A 7,670-nucleotide genomic window follows, 5' to 3' on the forward strand; every position below is an offset into this window, starting at 1 on the left:
TCTATCAACAAATTAATTGATAAAAAAGATGTGGTATATATATATATATATATACAATGGAATATACTCAGCCATAAAAAAGAATGAAATTTTGCCATTTGCAACAACATGGATGGACTTGGAGGGTATCATGATAAATGAAATAAGTCAGACAGAGAAATACAAATTCTGTATGATATCACTTATATGTGGATTCTAAAAAATGTATCAAACTTGTGAATGTAACAACAACAACAACAACAAAAAGCAGACTCACAGATACAGAGAAGAAACTAGTGGTTACCAGAAGGGAAAGGAAAGTAGGGAGGGGCAACATAAGGGTAGGGGTTTCAGAGGTACAAACTATTATGTATAAAATAAGCTACAAGGATATGTTGTACAACATGGGGAATATAACCAGGAATTTATAACTGTAAATGGAGTATGAACTTTAAAAATTATGAATATTGTACACATGTAAAGTATAATAAGGTACATTAACTATACTTCAAGTAAATAAATACAATAAAATAAAGGCAATATAAGATAATTCCATTATATAAGGCCTTCATTTCTTGAGGGAAGACTCCCAGGCAATATAGTAGAGCTTATTTTCTGTGTAATCTTGGATAAGATTCTTAACTCTTTGAGCCTCATCCATTTAATTAATATTTAGTGAACTCCATCCAGGTTCTAGTCCATGTGTTATGCCCTAGAGATAAAACTGGTGGACTCACAGTCTAGAGAAGATGCATTTGGAAGCAGGTGATTTCAGAGCCTGTGATAAAGGCTATCATAGCGATTAGCCCAGTAGGTCACAGAAGCCCAGAAATGGAGCCACTACCCACTGAGACAAATTTGGCAAATACGCATTCACCAAGTGAAGGGGAAGACCATTTCCATGTGCCTATTATAATATCAGTGGCCTTCAATGAATCATGACTCTCTGTGTCGCCACCCCTTTGCAATGTGATGCTGCTGCTCCTTCTATCAAGCAATAAAATCAACTTTTCCCCTGAATCTAAACTGTGACTTGCTCTGACCACTGAGATGTGGAGGAAATAACATGCAGAAATTCTGGAGCCTTAAGAGAACTTGCAATTCCCATTCCTGCCTCTTGTAACACAGCCATCATGTAAAGAAGCTTGGACTAGATGGCTGAAGGATAAGAGACCATGTGGAGAGACATCCCAACCTTCTTGCCATCTTTACCAAGGCTTCAGTTCCAGCTGTCCAACAGAAGAATGAATCCACGTAAGAAGGCCCAGGCAAGACTGCCAGAGCACCCAGCCAACCCACAGAATCATGAGAGATAATAAATCATTGCTATTTTGAGCTACTAAGTGTTGGGGTCATTGGTTATACAGCAATAGATAACTGAAACACCAAGTGAATGAGAGAGAGAGAGAAATGCATGGAGAAATTTCAATAACAGTATGTCTGGACATTACTGTGTGAAAGGGCAGCAGTATGAATTGGGCTTGCTGAGGAAGGAAAGAAACAAGTCTGCGAAGGGCTTTGTAGAGAGTTTAAATCTTATTCTTAGGCAATTCAGAGCCATAGAAGTGATCAAAGAAGTTGGGGGGGGGGTATTGTCAAATTCCTCACTTGTTAAAGGGAATGTTAATACTAGTTGCTAACTCCTTCCAGCAGTTTTTAGTCTAGTGAAAATTCAATGAGATATAATGGTAAAAACCACCATGGCCGGGGGGAGGGTCTCTGCTGAGAGTCCGGACCATGATGGCAAAATAAGAGGTCCCTGAAGTTCCTTCCTCCCATGAACATTCTGAGTATACAGCTACACACAGAACAATTCCTTCTGAGAGAAATGCAGAAACTAGTTCAGTGACTCCTACCTATCACGTGACTGAAAAAATACCCACATGAAAATGGGGAGGAAAGGCTGAGACACACTTTTGCCATAAATCCCACCCCAGTACGGTGCCAGCTATCTACTGCTGTGTAACAGTGTAGCAGCATTCAATCAGGAGGGAAGCTTCAACTCCCAGCTTCTCCCTGAGGAGTGACACTCCCACACCTAGTGCCCCAACTTTTAAGGCTGCCACCCAAAGGATGGGCCCCCAAATCACATAGTTCAGAAAGCCAGCAGGACTTGCATTCACAAGTCCCACAGGAATAAGTGAAAAAAGAAGGCGTTCTTAAAAGACATGTGAACACTTGCTTGCAGCTCTTTCCACAGGGCTCAGTGTAGAAGCAGCAGGTGCAAACACCCATCTCCCAGTTTCTCCCTGGAAGGAGTTTGACTACATGCTTCCAACTGCTACCTGGGAGTTCAGCTTCTAATCAGCCTGTGCTAACTGCAATACTCCCCTTTGAGATGGATGAGTCTTGGCACACATTGAACTGCTAGGAGTCACCAAGAACAAAGACTGCAGCTTGGACAATCCCAAATGTTTGAGAAACAACTAAGAGCTAGAGCAGGGTTGAAGGATAAGGTTCATCTCCTACACAAGATCACTCCTTCAAGGCTGGGAGTGAAAATAGTTTGACTTACAGAACACATTAAGCTGACCAATACATGTATTATGTGGATACCAGAAGGAAATGAAAGAATTAAATCATTGTAAATGTATACGCACCCAATATCAGAGCACCTAAATCTATAAAGCAAATATTAACAGTCTTGAAGGGAGAAATAGACAGCAATACAATAATAGTAGGGTACTTCAATACTCCACTTTCAACAATAGATAGATCTTCTCAACATAAAATTAATAAGGGAAAACTGGACTTAAATTACACTGTAGACCAGATGGGCCTAACGGACATACAGAATATTTCATCCAAAAGCAGCAGAATACATATTCTTCTCAAGCACACATAGAACATTCTCTGGATAGTTCATATGGTAGGCCACAAAACAAGTCTAAACGAATTTAAGATGATTGAAATCATACCAAGCATTGTTTCTAATCCCAATGGTATGAAACTTGAAATAAATTACAAAAGGAAAACTGAAAATTTTACAAATGCATGATAATTAAATAACATGCTTCTGAACAAACAATAAGTCAAAGAATAACAAAACAGAAAATTTAAAAATTACCTTGATACAAATGAAAATGGAAATACAACATACCAAAACTGAGATGCAGCAAAAGCAGTTCTAAGAGGGAAGTATATAGCAATAAATGCCTAAATTAAGGGAAAAAAAAAAGAAAGATCTAAAATAAACAACCTAGCTATACACCTCAATGAACTAGAAAAAGAAGAACAAACTAAGCCCAAAATTAGTAGAAGGAAGGAAATGAATTACATAGAGACTAGAAAGATAATAGTAAAGATCAGTAATACTAAGAGATGGTTTTTAAAAAGACTAACAAAACTGACAAACTTTTAGCTAGATTAGCTATGAAAAAAAGAGAAAACTCAAATAAAAAATGAAAGACATTACAACTGATAACACAGAAATACTAACAATCATAACAAACTACTAGGAACAACTAAACACCAATAAATTAGATAACTTATAAGAAATGGATAAACTTGTAGAAACATACAACCTACCAACACTGAATTATGAAGAAACAGAAAATCCAAACAAATTAATCACTGGTAAGAAAATTAAATCAGTAATCATAAACTTCTGAACAAAATCAGTTCAGAACCAGATGGCTCCACTTCAAACATTTAAAGAAGAATTAATACCAATACTCCTCAAACTCTTCCAAAAAAGGGAATAGGAGGGAACACATCCAAATTCATTTTACAAGGCCAGTATTACCCTGATAGAAACCCAGACAAGGACATTACAAGAAAAGAAAATTACAGGCCAACAACATCCCTGATGAACATAGATGCAAAAATTCATCAACAAAATATTAACAAACCAAATTCAACAGCACATTGAAAGGATCATACACTATGATTAAGTGGAATTTATTCCTGGGATGCAAGGATGGCACAACATACATGAAGCAGTAAACATGATACACCATTATAACTAAATGAAGGATAAAAATCATATGACAATCTCAGTAGATGCAGAAGAAACATTTGACAAAATTTAACATCATTTGATGGTACAAATTCTCAACGAATTGGGTGTAGAAGGAATCTACCTCAACATAATAAAGGCCATTTATGACAAGCCCACAGCTAACATCATACTCACTGGTGTTCCTCTACAATCAGGACCAAGACAAGGATGCCCACCCTCACCACTCCTATTCAGCATAATACTAGAATCCTATACAGAGAAATTAGGCAAAAAAAAAAAAAAAAAAAAAAAAAAAAAAAAAGGAAATAAATAGGCATCCAAGTTAGAAAGGAAGCAGTAAAATTGTCTCTGTTTGCAGATGACATGGTATTATATGGAGAAAACCCTGAAGACTCCCCCCCAAAAAACCAAACCTGTTAGAACTAATAAATGAATTCAGTACAGTACAGTTATAGGATACAAAATCAATACACAAAATCAATAGCTTTTCTATACATTAACAACAAACTTTAGAACAAGAAATTAGAGAAACAATCTCATTTATAATAGCATCAAAAAGAATCAAATACTTAGGAATAAATTTAACCAAGGAGGTGGAAAAAAGCTATATGTTGAAACCAGAAGACATTAATGAAAGAAGTTCATGAAGACACAAATAAATGCAAAGCTATTTCACAGTCAGGGATTGGAAGAATTAATATTGTTAAAATGTCCATACTGCTCAATGCAGCCTACAGATTCAGTGCAATCCCTATCAAAATCCCAATCGTAGTTTTTACAGAAATAGAACCAAAAAAATCTACAATGTGTATGGAACCACAGAAGACCCTGAACAGCCAAAGCAATTTTGAGAAACAAAACCAAAGCTGAAGGCATCACATTTCCTGATCTCAAACTACAAAGTTATAGTAATCAAAACAGTATGATATGGGCATAAAAACAGATATATTGTTCAGTGGAACAGAAAAGAGAATGTAGAGATAAGCCCACACATGTGCAGACAATTAATTTTTGACAAAGGAACCAGGAATTACAATAGGTAAAGGATAGTCTCCTCAATAAATGGTGCTGGGAAAACTGGATATCCGCACACAAAAGAATGAGACTGGACTCCCTATCTTAAGTGTAAGATACAAAAATTTTTCTGTACACAAAAATCAGCTCAAAAGGGATTAAAGACTTGAATATAAGGCCTGAAACCTTAAAACTCCTAGAAGAAAACCTAGGCAGTAATCTTGACGTTGGTCTCGGCGAAGATTTTTTTGATTTGATACCAAAAGCGAAAGCAACAAAAGCAAAAATAAGCAAGTGGGGCTATATCAAACTAAAAAGCTGCTGCACTGGAAAGGAAACCATCAACAAAATGAAAAGGCAACCTACAGAATGGGAGAAAACATATGCAAACCACATGTCTGATAAGGAGTAATATCCAAAATATACAAGGAACTCATTCAATTCAATAGCAAAAAAAAAAAAAAATCAATTGTAAAATGGGCAAAGGACCTGAATAGATATTTTTCCAAAGAAGATATACAAAGTGGTCAATAAGTACATGAAAACGTGGTCAACGCCACTAATCATCAGGGAAATGAAAATCAAAATCACAATGAGTTATCATCTCAGAGCTATTAGGGTATTTATTTATTTATTTATTTTTCACTATGAAAATGCTTTAATGGTGGTACCTGTTACAGCATGTAATGTCAAGACAAAAAGAAGAGCAAATGCACACACATATTAGGGTATTTATTACCAAAAAGACAAGAGAACAAATGCTGGAGAGGGTGTGGAGAAAAGGGAACCCTCTTGCACTGTTGGTGGGAATGTAAACTGATACAGCTACTATGGAAACGATAAGGAGGTTCCTCAAAAGATTAAAAACAGAACTAACTTATGATTTAGAAATCCCACTTCTGGGTATATATATATATATCCAGAGGAAACAAAAATCACTATCTTGAAGGGATATGTATTCCCATGTTTCCTGCAGCGTTATTCACAACAGCCAAGGAATGGAAACAACTTAAGCGTCTGTTGATGGAAGAATGGATAAAGAAAATGTTACATACATATATGGAGAGAATTATGCTACGTGAAATAAGCCAGATAGAGAAAATCAAATGCTGCATGATATCACTTATATGTAGAAACTAAAGAAAAAAAGAACAAATTTTTTAAAAATGATGGGACTCAATGAAACAGAGAATAGAATGAGTAGAAAGGTGGTTGCCAGGGTCTGGATGTGGGGGAAATAGGAAGGGGTTGGTAAAAAGGTATGAGCTTTAACTTAGAAGGTAAACAATGTCTGAGGATCTAATGTATAACATGGCCCCTATAGTTAATTACACTGTATTGTATAACTGAAATTTGGTAAGAGAGTAGAACTTAAGTGTTCTTATCAAGAGAAAAAACGTAAATATGTGAGGAGATGGACACGTTAGTTAACTTGATGAGGGGAATCCTTTCACAATGTATACATATATCGAATTATATCCTTGTACATTTTATGAATGTTACAATTTTATTTGTCAATTGTACCTCAATAAAATTGAAAAAGAATACCATTAAGGGAGGAGTCATGATTCCCAGAGCTGGTAAAAATTTGGCCCTGCTTCTTTCTTCTTTCTCCACTCTTCTATGTCCCTTGCTGACTCAGTGTCCCCTATCCTAGCCGGTCAAGAATTTGAAGAGAGGGTAACAGCTCTGGCAAGAAAATGAAGATGTACGTGACAGTAAGAAAAATGTGTAAGTGCCAAAGCAATGGATCTTGGAGGTCCCACCTGGGTACTTGCCACTGGCATGGGATTTTTCTCTTCTCATTTCTCATGAATTTTCTAAAAGAGAAGCCTATAACTTGGAGGATCACTTAATCTTGATCCTCCACAATAAATCTAGTTTGCCAACTAATAAATTTACCTTTGAGTGCAGTGACTCAGCCCTGGAGGACTTATACTACCTCTACAGAAAAGAAAACTGTTCCCAGTATGTTCTCTGTCCCCTAATGCCTGGAGTGGTGTTGTAAAATCCAAAGCAGCTTGGGTAACAGAGCTCTGAGAAATTGAGGAGTTGCTTTTCCAAGAAGCTGAGGACCAAATATAAACAAAGTGTTGTTGTTTTTTTAATGTTTTCAGGAGTTTGGGAAGGTGTAGAGTTCAAGAACCAAAAGCCAGATTCCCTGTCTGTCCACCACGTGATCCCATCCTTGACTTAATAGAATATAATTCAGTCCCCATTTATAAGATACCATGTAAGATACATACTATCGGCTTCTGATGATTCGTAAAATGCCATCATTGTCTATCAGAAGAGTCTACTTACTCTGGAGACTATTCTGTCAGGGCACTAATACCTCCCAGTCCCATGGCCAATCTTTCCCAACACAGTTACTTACCTGGAAGATGACACCAGGGGAAAGTGCCCCCAGAATGTGTTCTCTTATACTCTCAAGGGTGTGTAAAATGCAGCTCGTGGGTTTAATTAGAGTTAACTCAGAAAAATCTCATTTCCCCTGCCAACAAGAAGCATTAAGTGGACCAAGTGATATTAGAATATAAAACCCAGAAGGAGAATTCTCTGCAGGCTGGACCATTCTGTGCAGATAAGATTATTCTTTGGGAAAAAAATGCTTGGCCTGGAGCCACTGGGGGAGCTTGACATGGCTCCTTCATGTCACATTTATAAGCAGATTATACGGCCAAACTGAAATCAGAGAGAGATTTATGAAAGAGTG

The sequence above is a fragment of the Lipotes vexillifer genome, unplaced genomic scaffold (assembly GCF_000442215.2).
Source record: "Lipotes vexillifer unplaced genomic scaffold, Lipotes_vexillifer_v1.1 scaffold418, whole genome shotgun sequence".
In the NCBI taxonomy this organism is placed as follows: Eukaryota; Metazoa; Chordata; class Mammalia; order Artiodactyla; family Lipotidae; genus Lipotes; species Lipotes vexillifer.